The sequence below is a fragment of the Mycteria americana genome, chromosome 6 (genome assembly GCF_035582795.1).
Source record: "Mycteria americana isolate JAX WOST 10 ecotype Jacksonville Zoo and Gardens chromosome 6, USCA_MyAme_1.0, whole genome shotgun sequence".
NCBI lineage: Eukaryota > Metazoa > Chordata > Aves > Ciconiiformes > Ciconiidae > Mycteria > Mycteria americana.
In genome coordinates, this window is record NC_134370.1 from 51192159 (window position 1) to 51206275 (window position 14117).

Consider the following 14117-nt stretch of genomic DNA (forward strand, 5'->3'; position numbering starts at 1 on the left):
ACGCATGATCACAAAACAAGAAAAAAACCCAAGTACAAGTGACACTATAGCTCTTTAGTCTTTAACACGGTCCTGTTCACCACTCCTTATCTGCAGATGTGCTAACTGGGTTTAGTTCCCCACAGTGTGAGATTTAGAAATACTTATTTCCTTTGTCATTGTTTAAGGATTGTCACTGTCTGCAATTCATAAATGCCAAAAGCCCTGTGTCAAGTTCCTCTTGCTTCTAACTTGCCCCTAGGCATTGAAATTTGCTCCTGAAACTTTTGAAGAAAGGGAAGCTCCCAAAAAGTCACTTAAGCCTAGGAAGATGAGAGTCTCATTGATCCCTTCTCCTGTTCCGCATCTCAGAGAGCTTGTTCATATGGCACTGCTCTGAAAGACATGAAGCACCCAATCCACATGGTGTCTTACATTTGGCTAAGGCTGCTAGGACCCTGTGGAGGCTTCTACTCCCACTGACTTTCATGCTTTTCTGGAGCAGGCAGTTAGAAGAATTGATTCCCTCACTCTCCCTTGTTCCATCAGCCCTGGAACTGACTCTTTTGCAGATATTTAAAAACCTAATGTGTTGCTTTTGCATGACACTCCAATGCAGAGTCACTGTGAGTCACATTTCATCAGAGTAAAAAATTCTGTCAAAATCCAATGCACACAGCAAACTAAAGAGCATTGCACTGACTTCTTTTGGATGAAATGTTAATAATATTGAACTATTGAAATGAAATGCTTAGATACTTCTTGTTTCAAAACTAGCGTTCTGCAGTAGAGGTTAATGGAACACACAATCTAAAAAAAGTGAGATTGAACAAAGTGTTTCAATAGATTCATAAGTATCCTTCATCCCCTTCTCTCCTCAGCTTCTCAGAAATGCATTGTGGGGACAACACTATTGAACATAAGCCCAGATCCCTAAATGTGTCTTCATACTTCAAATGATAAATAGAGGGTCACAAACATATGAAAAAAAAATGTATTGCCACTTCAGCTACCTGTCAGCAGATGCAGGTCTACAACATCAATTTTCTGCTCAGCAGTGTTTCAGACATCCTCCTTGGAACATCATGCTTGTTTTCCAACTGCTTCATGGCTATGTTTCGTTACTTCGTAGTGCTCCGACATCTAAATTGTGAGCTTCTCTGGAGCGCAAATTGCTCTCTGAGTTACTCAATCCTGTTCAGGTTTTCTTAGTGTGATTACAACAGCAGTTCAGGAACCAAAATGTCAAAGCATATGGAAGACTTACTTCTAGGGAAGGAAGTTACTACACCAGAATGATAAACATTTCTTATTGCATTCCTGGACATGAAGCTAATCTGTTGCTGAACACTGGGAATACATTAAATACAACATGACTTGAAAAAATCCTGTTTTCAAATCTGAAAAAAAAAGAAGGGGGCAAATTCTGGCAGATTCTATAAGACTTTAAAATCTATCACAACATGCAACTTTCTGCATCTTCTTCAGAGGAAAGGCAAGAATGGAGAACATTTCAAACTTTGTCCGAGCTACCTCTGCGTTTTGAGCCTTTTTAATTTCGCTGATGCAGAAGCTGTAAAAAGTCATAATTTCTTCTGGGAACATGTGCCTTCTTCATGTTGACACTAGCAGATATAAATAGCTGTGAGCTGTGTGGATAGGTATTTTCAGAATGGATGGAGTCAGGCATAGTGGTATTAATTCATGACAGCAGGAAAGGGAGGCACCATAATTAGCCCAAATGAAATATGAGAAATCCTTCATGTAAGAAAGGCTGGACAATGTCTTGTAAGGAAAAGCTAACCCTTGCAACTTCTTACAGTGAGGTAAGATCAACAATTCTGCCTGGAATCCCAGCTCTCTGACATTACCAGCTCTTTAAATCACAGTGAGCTGAGAGAAAGGAAAATGCTGGCAATGCTTTGATGACATCCCTGAATATGGTCTCCTCTTGTGACCTGCCTTCCCCAGAGGATATAGACAAGACTCATTCTCTTTTAAAAGGAAGAATGCTACCTTCCTATCTATTCTACATTTCTACATTTGTGCTTTCTCCCTTGAGAGCTGGCATATATAACTACTCCTGCTTGATGCATTACTGAAACAAACTCCCAAGTAGAGGTTCAGTAGTAGTTAGTATAAAGGCCGAAACTTCAAGAGAAAGCCTCAAGCTCCTTCCTCATATTTCCCCTACTTCCTGTTTTCTTTTAGAGTAGCAATGCCTAATTATGGCTCTGTACCTCCTAGTCAGAACTTGGGAGTACACAGAAGTAAAAGGTCCTGAAAGATGAAAGTTAACCTAATGTGGCTGACTTGAGGTTTTAGATATGGTTTCGGAAGATTTTATTTCATAATTATACTCCATTGCTTGTTGCACAGTGATGCCTACATGTGCCAGTTCAGAAATCAAAATCCCACATTATGGTTGGTGCTGCCTCAGCACACGTGAGTGAGTTTCTGCCTCAAATACTGTTTTAGTTACAAATGAAAGAATCAAGCAGAGGTTTAGTGATAGTAGCATGCAAACATTTGCATTCTCATGCTACTCTTAATTTCTGCTTTGCTATCAGTAAGTGCTGCAGCAGAAACAAGACTGAAGGAGGTAATTAGGAAGGTAAATCAAAAAGGAAAAGTATGCTTGACATACTGCTGCTTCTGAAGCCTGAGAAACAGAAAAGTAGTTTGGCACAACTGATGTTAACCAAACAGGCTGATGTTCATTGTTGTGTTCTGCCTCTGCTTGCTTTATTGGGAAAGGCAATAGGATGGAGGTGGCAGGGAGCCAAGAACAAATTCCCAATCCTAAGACCAGTTTTACATCAGGCTCAGCAGCGCTGAGAACAGCCTCATGGTGCTAACTCCCCAAGTGTTATAATCACAGTGCTAGTTAGAATGGAGATACTGTCTACCTCTCTCTCACATTTCTCCCCAGATAGCAAATGTCAAGGCATAGGGTCAACTATGCTGACTCTTTGTCCACTAAGTATCTCTGGCATGTGATAAGTTTGTGCTTTTTGATGTTTTCAAAATATACAACTGGAACAGAGATGTGGTTTGTACATCATTGAAAGTGGTCTACATATCTTTTGTGCTGACAGATATTGGACCTAAGGAATTCAAACTTGTTTACCCATCTATGTTAACAAATTTCCTAAATTTATACGGATGCCTCTATTTTTATATCTACCTTTCACATTCTGCTTTACTCCAAGGTTGAACACTGAAAAACTGTTTTGTAGCTCCCTGTGTATTCCAGGGGCATGCTCTTTAATATGCAGAAGCAACAAATGATGCAATATGTTTTCTCGAAGGCCATCCCCAGAAAGCTGGAACAATTATAGAGCCATCTCTTTGGTCTGGATTTGTACAGCATTTAGCACTATACGGAGGTTCTCTCTAAGCCCCTTCATGCAAATTAATGAACTGTAGGAGAGCTAAAAAAGATGTAGGATACATTCCATGCAGTCTCTAGGCAGAAAATAGATACAGTATTTACGAAGTTTTCTGCATCTACCCAGCAAACCTAACAGAAGGTCACAGAACAGTTGAGAGTTTCTGTCAGGCATGAATTTTTCTGTGCATCTGTGACTATGTTCTGCTTCAGCAGTATCATTGTAAATGAACTCCTCAGAAAGATAAGTATAGACAGAGCAAAAAAGCAGTGTAACAGATAGAAAAATCAGCCCAGTAGCTTCTTTCATCAGTACTTTCAGGGATACTGTGGAAAATCAGCATCTCATAACATCATCCACCATCAGCCTAAAAAGGAATCCCCAAACAAGCTGGCTCTTTCATCAGTACTTTCAGGGATACTGTGGAAAATCAGCATCTCATAACATCATCCACCATTAGCCTAAAAAGGAATCCCCAAACAAGCTGGCTGAGAGCAAAATAACAAGGGGCTATGCAATTTAGACCTTTCAAACATCTTGGAGAACTACTTGACAGAAAACTGTTACAAATGTCATTGCCACTGAGCTTGTCTGCTTTTATGTTTGTCACTGCAGTAAAGTGGAACTCCCAGTGAGTCCCTGAAGAGTTATGCTCTTCCTGGGACAAAGCGGGCTAATTGCTTGAAATACTGAACTCAGAAGCCCAGAAAATAACAGCAACTTGTGCACTCGAAAAATGGCCAGGAAACAGGTATGAACTGGCAATATCTGGTGATCTGTGATGGTCCAGAGAAAATGGTTCAGAAAAAAACCCAGATAAATTTCTAAAATGTACCTACAACGGAGACCCAGAAAAAAATTATACAAGACACCAAAAATGGTTATTCTGGTACCATTTACAGACAGTCTTACAGGACACTGTCTTTATTCAAGTAACACGTACTGCTTCCCTATGTTTCCTTTCCCATTATTGTTTACTGTCTACATATTATAGAGGTCAATGTCTTGATGCTGTTTGTGCTGATAAATAAATTACACATGGTTCCTCTCTGATGACCCACAGGGTCAAGACCTTGTACCTCATTGTACAGGGTAACAATGTTATGCCACACTTCAGAGATATACAGAGACAATAAAAAAAATGTAAGAGTCAAAACTGACAGTGAGGCTGGAAGTCACTCCACATTATCCCTCTGGTTACATGCTGTCCTAACCTATTTAGCTGTACCAAGGGTTCCTTTCACAGAAACAAAGGAAAAGCAGAATAGCACCTATCATCGTCTGGCTGAACTTACAGTTTAGTCGTGGAAATCAGAAGCTTTATTCTATCCTATACCAGTGATGTAGAATATATTCTGTATTCTATTCTAATACTCTGCACAGAATATTCTATTCTCTACCGTATTCTATGGCAGTGGTCTAGCAAAGCTGTCAGGTCCGTTCCCTCATGGCCGCACAGCTGAGCTCAGGGAACCCTCTCTTACTTCCACATTCAGCCATAACTTGAAAAGATATACCAAAGAGGCCATTCAAAAGGTTCACTAGTCAGGCCAGGAAAAAGAAAAATCCTAACTACAAACCATTTCCCAACCCTTTCCTCCGGGTCTACTTCCAAACCCCATATTCAAATCTAAAACAAGCCAATTCAGAGGGCTGAGCAACAAATTCCCTCATCTGCCCTTCCTGCCTAGGGAGCTGGAAGGAAAGGGGAACACCCTTCTCCTGATAACCTCAGCCCCAGCTTCCCCTCTGGGCACACAGCTGAGCCCAGATCAGCCACACCATCAGCAGGAATGGTAACTGCTTACTTGCCAGAACACCTTTAACTTGGCTGTAATATGACACAGAACACACCGACTATTGGCTGTAAGGCCACTGGCTCAAGTCCTGAGCAGGAAAATGAATGTGTGAATAATACCTAGGATTTTTTGCTTAATCATTGAACCATGTAGACACAGCATCCTTACAAGCAAACCGTTCTGGACAGAGGACAAAGAGAAGACTTAATACTCTTTTTTCCTAAAAACACAACTAGAGATGTTTCCTCTAGAAAAATGAACATTCTTGCCTCAAACTGGAACTTAATATAGTAATTTTTATTTTTTAAATTAATTTGTGTGGTAAAGCTATAGCTTTGAAAGGAAACCTAATCCATATAAAGTTAGGAAAATATGTGAAACATAATCTAAGAACTTTTTCCAAAGTGAGGCTAGATCAAAAGAGAGATTCTCCAGGACAGAAAGAGCCTGTGAGGAATCAGTGGTGATCCATGAAGGAGCTCAGTTTGATTCATTATGTACATATCATAACAATACTTTCCAATTCTAACACAAATATGAAATAGTATTTTGCAAATTCTGACTAATCAATTTTAAGGTACTTAAAGACAACATAGGCATGTTACAAACTGCGGGGGGTTTTTCGTGTGGGTTGGCGGGGGCATTAAATTAACTTCCTCACACTAAACAAGAAATCTCTGGAAGGGAAGTCCGGAGATCTGCTTTGCTGGCCCTAGTTTCAGATGGCTAGCATGCCCTCTGCTTTGTTTACATTTCATATCAAATAATGCATTTGAGACGAAATTGACGCTCTACCTAGAGAAAAAAGGGAAGAAGTGAGAGAACTGTTTAAGTACAAGATAGGATGAAAGAGTTCAATTATCCTGTTACATAGCCCTGAAGAAATTCCAGTATCATTACTATCTTAATTTACACATACATCTCAATATATGATCCAAAACAAACCATGAATAACCAAACAAAAAGTATTCCAAGCAAAAGACCCTGAAAACAACTCAAATTCTTACAGCCAAAGTATAGAAGTGTCTCTGGAATTTGAAGTTTAATTTACAAGTCTATTACCATGCTATGAATTATTGCATATGCCTCCTGAAAAGAGGCTAGACCTGTTACACCCCTAGTGACAGGATTTAGAAGTATAGCAGATTAGTAATCATTCAAATAGAGACTTGTCATGAACTATGCACAATCAGAAGCAGCTAATCTAACAGTGACACACCCGAAGAAAAATCTGTTCTGTGATTCACAAATGAACTATGATGCAACCCCAGCTGCTCTGCTCCCAATTCATAATGGCAGTCTCAGGTATACTGCACAAAAAAAAAGTCTAGTATCTTGTTCCACTGTTACCTTTTCAATTCACCATGGTTTATAATAGTAGTCTTGGAACAGCCTCAGGGCCCAAGAACAGTCTCTTATAGATGATGCTCTGTCTACAATAGGCTTTCTAGGATTTACAAGAATTTTGTCTTGTCTATCTGAGGAAATCAACTGGAATAGATATTTCAAAAGAGCAGTACCCTACATAGACATTAAAATAACTCAATTATCTTATCCTAGGATTTGAAGGACAGGAAGAATATCAGTCCAAGGAAGACCTAGAGGAGGTTAACCAAGCATGAAGAATTGGCAAGAAGAGGGCTAACAGTTTTTCGCTGTGTAGTTTTGCCCAACAGTTTTCACTTAAGATTCTTTTTCCCAGGAAATCAGAATACACATACCTTGCCTCCTCTACAAGTGTCAGCAATTCAAGTTGCTTGTGTGATTTCCAAAAGCCTCCCCATTTATCCTTCTCAACTTCCACAATACAGTATTGATGTGGTTTGAATTAGACCTTCCTGATAGCATTTAAAGTTCTCTTTGATGCAGAGCATGTCTTGCTGATTATATTTGAAAGACATCTTGTAATTTCTCTAAGCAGCATAATTGCATTTTTGATTCATCCATTTGTTTATTGGAGTTTTGATCTATGCATGGAGTAATTGAACTAGTGAACAGAGTAAACAAAAGCATATGCCTGTCAGGATTTAAAGGCACCACTGTGCTCAGCAAACGTGCATTGCCTTTCTTCACTTGTTTAATATTTTAATAAATTGTTAACAACTGGTCTTCTACCTATAAGCTAAATCAAGGCTCTGAAAAGAAATATTTGGGAAATCTGGATCCATTTTAGGTCCATCTCTGCCCATGTCTTACTCTTCATATGTGTCACAGATGTTAGATATGACACTCTAGGTTCCCCTCTTTCCTCAGTGAGAGACCTCTGAAGCCAGTGCTGTACATATGCGGCAGCCAGGTCACCACACCAAGAAGAGACACCACCACCACTCATACCTTACTGCAGAGCTGCATTCTTTTAACCAGCCCACTCGCTTTTAGTAGGGTGGTTCTGCCTCCAGCTGGTAACCTTATGCCAATATTATCCACTCCCCTTTCCTTGGGATGTTTATCCTCTGCCATTGCTTGGAGAAGTAATCCACACTCCCCACAGGCTGAGGAAAACAGATCCTAAATCACTGCTCCCTACCAGCAATTTTTGAAGATATTGCTTAGTATAGAACAAGATATACAGTGAGCTGTGCACAGTACCAAATCTCAACAACTGACAATGGAGAAAAAAGGACATCTCATTATCTTAGCATTTTCTTTGAATCTGAGGTATGTCATAACTCAAAGAAAGGGCTTAATAGAAGAATAAATCAAGTGACTTGCCTAGCAGCAGATCCAGATTCTATGCTGCCCTTCCTCTACAAAAATAATCCCAAGGTCACAAGCACACTGGATACAGGGTTGCATGCAGCCCACTCCGCTAACTCATTCTTGTCTTGCTTGGGACAATACATTAGGAAGCATATTATGTGGCTGAGCCAACACACAGCCAACAGTCTGCTGTTATCAGGAATATGTACTTAAAGCTATCATCCAGATCCTCACCTCCCAGCACAAGGGAAAAGTGCCTGTTCAAATGGCCACTTACTAAGTAGAGTAGTAGGAAGTGTACAACAGCAACGAGGATTCAGTTCCCTGATGTTACAGCTTTGGTTTTTGTTTTTTGGTTTTTTTTTATATAAGGGGGAAGGGAAGAGCTGCAACCAGGCACAGCTTCTCTGAATATGAAGCACGTATCTGTGACCATGGTATAGTGGAAAGTGATGAGTGGGATGGGACAGCTTTCTGTTCAGGTCATCAGACATTTGCTTTTTAATTAACCATTTGTTGAGAAATTTATTTTCTACTCTGACTCCAGACACCTTCAATCAGTAATAAAATCTTTCACTTGCCTTTAGCAAACTGACCTCAACCTTATATGGAATTTAAACAGCTCACAAAGAATGCAGTAAACCTCTTGCCCCTTCTCTGTTTGAGGCAACTGTTCTTTAAGTGCTTAGCAGTACGATGTTAGAGATCCTTTAAGAAATGCAGGAATTTCAAGCTCAAGCTACAGCCTAATTTGTAAATAAGAAGGGAAAATTCAGTTCTACTGTCTGGGAATTTTTCCAAAAGTGTAATTTTTAGAGTGGTAAATAAAACATGCTTTGAAATACTAAAAGGACATGACAATTTTAATCAGGGGTCCAGTACAATGAAGTTTCACGGCCTAATTCTTAGCAGTACAAAGAAGATGATCTTGAACATCACTGGGTTAATCTGTTTCTGGGAAATAGATTGTAGGCTTACTACACAGCCTGATGCAGCACACGGCTCTTGCATGCTGAATCTCACAGCAGCAAGATCATGGGGCTGCTTGCTCCAGGGACTTCCCCAGGAAATCCCTGACCATGGGATTCATTTCTGCTAACAAACAGGGTCATCAGCACACTAGACTTTTAGGGTTCACCTTTGGCAACGGTGGGGGCTATCAAGTAAACAGGCAATCTAAACGCAGGAGTTGGCTGCAGGCTGGTTGGGCCCAGGAGAAGGACCTGGCAGGGGCAAGTACTGACTGTTGCCAGAAAAGGGGATCCCATGTGATGGGTTTTTGCAACAAGACCTGTGACAGCCCAGCTGTATGATCACACTCTGAAAAAAAGTTAGGGCAGCCAACTTCTACCCAGACATTAAAAGAAGAGTTTTGACTACAAAAAGCTCAACCAAGCTTTTGCAACGAAGCGACCTTTTGGAGCTGGATTCATCAATGCATTCATACAGAGTGTCTAAGTAATCCTATATTCACCCAGAACAACTTCTGCCTCACGTTCACTGACAGAAGCAAGGTGTGGGGTAAGCAAGCCTGATTTAAACTAAATACTGAGTCTTTTCAGAAGGGCATCCACAGCAAGGCTTGTTTGGACTGCACATTCATAAGCAAACTAGAGGTACAAACACTCAAACCTTAGTTGCCAGATTAAAACTTCCATATCAAATTAGGATGAAGCTGGAGGTAAATGCCCTATGCATTTATGGTCCAGAGCAAGAGATGTGCTGCCTTGCATGACTCTGTTAAAGGATACGTGTGCTTGATCTGTAGATACAAAATTTCTAAAAATGAAAGGAGACATAGGAGAAGTCTTTATAAACTTGTGAGAAAAACATCCGCCTAAAGCCTCCCCTTTTCAGCCCTTTCTCACAATTAGTCTTTCAAATTGAAAATCTCCTTTGCACTTTGACAGCTTGCCTATGAGACATTGCTCTGCTTTCCACCACCTTGCAGTGATTGGTATGTAGCAAAATGCAGCATGCTTGGCAGGCCTGTGGGAGGGGGAGGTCATTTTACTGAGGAGGCTGGACACACTTATTTCAGATATGGTGTTCTCTAAAGCTCCAAGTTGTTTTGGAGATGGGAGAAAAAACTTCACCTCTTTGTGCAACTGTTTGCCTTTCAGGTAGATATCTGATAGGGAAAGGCTGCTCAAACAGTGGATGGAAGGAATAAAGTCTAGGTTTTCTGGCACTGCAGACCAGTTCTTTGGTTCTGTCTGCCTCTTGTTAAACAGGCATAGGCTTTTAGTGCTCTGGCTTATACTTAGGGAGCCACTCATACAGGAAAGGAAAGTAAAAGCTTGAAAGAATTTGATTTCAAGACTCTCCCAAAACAAACACTTTGTGAAGAACAAGACCCAGTGTAGAAAGGTACTTAGTATTGACTCGGGAATGTTTTTTCTCTCCCCTTGTCACGTTCCAAGATAAGTGAAGGCACCCTGAGCAAGAGGGAGCAATGCAAAGTAGAAGATCCTAATCAGTCCGAATCATTTGGAGAGAGTTCAGTAACAGAGGGTGTGCAGAAATGCTCTCCTGTGAGCTCTGTGTAACATTCAATTTTTATCCCGTCAAAGCCCACCATCCACAGAAGCCCCAAAGCAGTGAAACAGCTTAAACTAGCACATCAGCAGCAGGCAGAGCTCCAGAACACTATATGACACAAGAAGGAAGCAGGCAAATAAACCAGCAAAAAAGTGCACTATAACTAGCATAGGGATGGGCCAAAAAACCCCCCAACCCTGAGTCTTCCAAAGATTCTGACACTATCTCTCAAAAGATACTGTAATCGCACAGACTTACAGACTTTTAAATCCTCAGACAAAAAGATCAATGTGGTTTGGGGAGGTACTTCTGTTCAGAGGTCAGCTCATGTGCGCGCTTCTCCTGTCAGGAGCCTGTGTTGTTCAGTCAATCTGACCTCACCAGGGAAGCTTGCAATCTTGTTCTTCAGGACTATGCTGCAAAGCAGAAGATGTGGAACTTCAACTCCCATTTCCCAAGCTCTCTGCAGGATGGGATCTCCAGGCCCAAGAATATCCATAGCATGGCAAAGTGCCTAAGCACAGAAAAATTTGGTTGGCTGGAGAGAAGGGAACACAGGAAGCTTCCAGCCTCTTAGAAACCCCAGCTCTAACGGGAGGCTGGCTGCACTCAGCTCTAACATCATAGGCAGAACACCATTACAACAGTATCAATGTTTTCTTTTTGCAATTCTAAAATTGTAATTTTGAATTTGCTAGGACATACATTCAGAATCACAGTATTAGAGTGGTGTTAGCACCACCACTGTTAAGCCAAGTAAAATCATGAGATTTTATCCAGCCTGAAATTTGCTCCACCCAGCTAAATCACCTCTCACTTCCCCCCTTACAAAAGGCCTGTTCCAATGCCTACCAAAATCTGCCAGAGTCTTTGCTGTGGCTTTGAAGGTTTCTTCAACGTTTTGAAGCTTCCCAGGAAACCTGTATTAGAAACTTCTTAACAGAAATGGAAGCTGAGAGTAAGCTCCAAAACTCAAATCCAATTTTTAGAAAAAACTCAGTGCTGAGAAACTTAAGAACTGGGGTATTTGCTTGGTGTCTGTTTGGGTCAGAACATGTGGTGAAAGAAAAGAGGTGAAGAAAAGGTGGCTTGTGCTTGGCTAAGATTTGGGGATGGTTTAGGTGCACTCCTGGTTTCAGCACTTTTCTATTCCCCCCTCAAAAAAGTAAATTAATGTATCAAACCCAGGGTGGCACTTCTGATGAAAATCAGTTTAAATATAATACTGGAGGTGCTTCCACTGAACAATACATAGAGAAAATGCCATTTCTACCCGCGAAGGCTGTCAGTGCAAGCTGCTGCTCTGAATCCAAATCAGAGACACTATTTGGCATGAAGTCACTACTGAGGTTCTTTTAATTCTTTCATAAAACTTCATTTTATTTGGAGTATGACATTTGGTGAATCATACAATATTAACAGTATGAATTCTTAATAGGGAGAAAGTGTTAGATCAGTACTGGAACTGCTCTCCAAAACCAGCCCTTACCAAATGGAAAGGGCACACGTTTCAAATACAGTCAACGCTCTTTAGTAAAACACTCTAAGTTAAACAATATGTATTTTCCTCCATTAAAACTCCTGTCTTCCTACAGCTTTGATATGGTAACAAAGGAAGATAATAAGAGAACAAAATGTGTCTTGAGTTTTTCTCTTTTAGGCTTTCTCTTTCAGGAAACTACGTATCTTCTGCCTTCAGAAAGCCACTCCTTTTTCCTTATGTAACTAACATGTAATAATTAAAGAGACACCTGCCTCAGTAGGAGTCCGCAAAATTATTTGAACTATTCCTCCCTCAACACCTGTTAAGAGGGTGGAGAATTTCTGGTAGTCATAGCCAGCCTGGTACAGCTTGTTATATGCTGGTACAGGGACCATAATCAAAGAGCAATGAGTTTGTTTCTGTGAGAATTTCTGCTATGGTACAAATCCTGCACTGCTCACTCCTGAAGTATGCTTATACTCTGGAAGTCTGGGGACAGTGCAGGTCAGCGTCCCTTCAGCATTTGCAGCGAGTGTGCAAGAAACTGCTCTGGCCTAGAAGTAACAGAACAAGTCACAGAGCAGGGAAAAAAGTCCCCCACAGCAATTCCAAGCAGAGACCAGAATTGCTCTGCTGGTGCACTGGGTAGGGATTTGTGACAGAAAAGAGCAATAAATATCCCATTTTCACATGGTAAACTAGGCAGCAGTAAACAGCTCTGCATCTGAGAGATGATCTCACGTTTTCCTTTTATTCTTACCTTCTGTATTTTGCCAGTTCAGTGTCTGCTGTGCTCCTTCCTTAGGGGCCTGTGTTTGCTCTACTGTGAATAACAGACATTCAGCCAGACAGGAGAGCAGCAGCTTTTCCCTCTTGCAGCAGCCTCCTGTAGTAACTTTACTGACAAGTGTGCTGCTGTTTCTTCATGGTCTTTATCCTGTTAAACTACATAAAAAATAAAGTCATGTATGGTATACCTTCATAATGGCCTCAGTTCATCTTGTGCCCAGTTTGTAGAATAGGGATCTGCCTAGAGGTGGGCCTGGGCTTAGGAAAAATGCCAGCATGCGCTAACTTAGTAAGTCAGCTCTGCCCCAGTAGCCCATAAAAGTGTTAACAGCACCTGCCACCACGTACAAAAATCCAGTATAGCATTTTATAAATCAGAAACCTACTCTGATCCTGTCAGGCTGATGCATCTGGGCTGTTAGGTCAAAACCAGCCCTGCTCAATGGCAGCCATTTTAGGTGTACAGCCTCCATGAAGCGACCTGAAAGGACTTTCTCCCATTTCTTCACAGGGGCACCCCAAATGCTGGCGGTGGAGGAGGAGGAGACAGGTCTGCCAGCTTGAAGGGCTCCCTCAAGAGCTGGAAACCTCAGAGAAGGCCGGTTGCCAGGCCTTCAGAGGAGCCAGCCCCGTTGCCTCGGGGCCTCATCACACGCCTGCCCCTGAGCGCGTGCTGTGGAGGGGCTGTGCAGGTGGAGGTGGCGGCGCCCATCGCATGGCACTGAGGCGAGAGAGAGGCGTGATGCCCTCCAGGCTGGGCAGCCCATGGGTCCAGCCTCCGTGTCCCCGCCTGCCCCTGCTGGCAGCCACACCAAGGGCTGTGGCACGGAGGGGCACCATTGGGTTAGGCGACCCCGGATCCCCTTGCGGTGAGCCCTCCTTTTTCTCCTGTGGTTTCTGCCGCGCCCCCACGCTGAAAAACGCTGAATCCAGTCAAGCAGCAATACAAAAGGCGGGAGGAAATTGTGGCTCAGCAAAGACTGTTTTTCACCTCACAAAAGAGAGAAAAAGTCTGGGAGGAGAAGAGCTGTCAGACCTCTTTTGAGTAAAGCTCGAAAAGAGGTTAGAGGAAGGTAACCACTGCCAAATCCCCTTCCTCAAACCAGCAGAAATAACCGTGCATTTGACTGAGGAGCCCCAGGAGGCCGCGTGCTCCATGCCTGCAGGCAGCCAGGCCTCACTGCCCTGCCTCATGCCCCAGCTGGAGCCTACCAGAGGCAGCACTGGGCAGATGTGCACACCTTGGGCTACATGGGCTGTGAGTGAACACCAAGGTGTTTACATGCTTGCCTGCATAGTGGGGGATGCAACGACATTTACACAGAAAGACCTGCGTGCCACAGCCCACAAAGGAAAGGGCAGTGAAAGCGCCATTTTGCTCAGCAACATGTGGGTTGTGTTATACAGTATCAGCCACAAAATCTTTCTAATGTG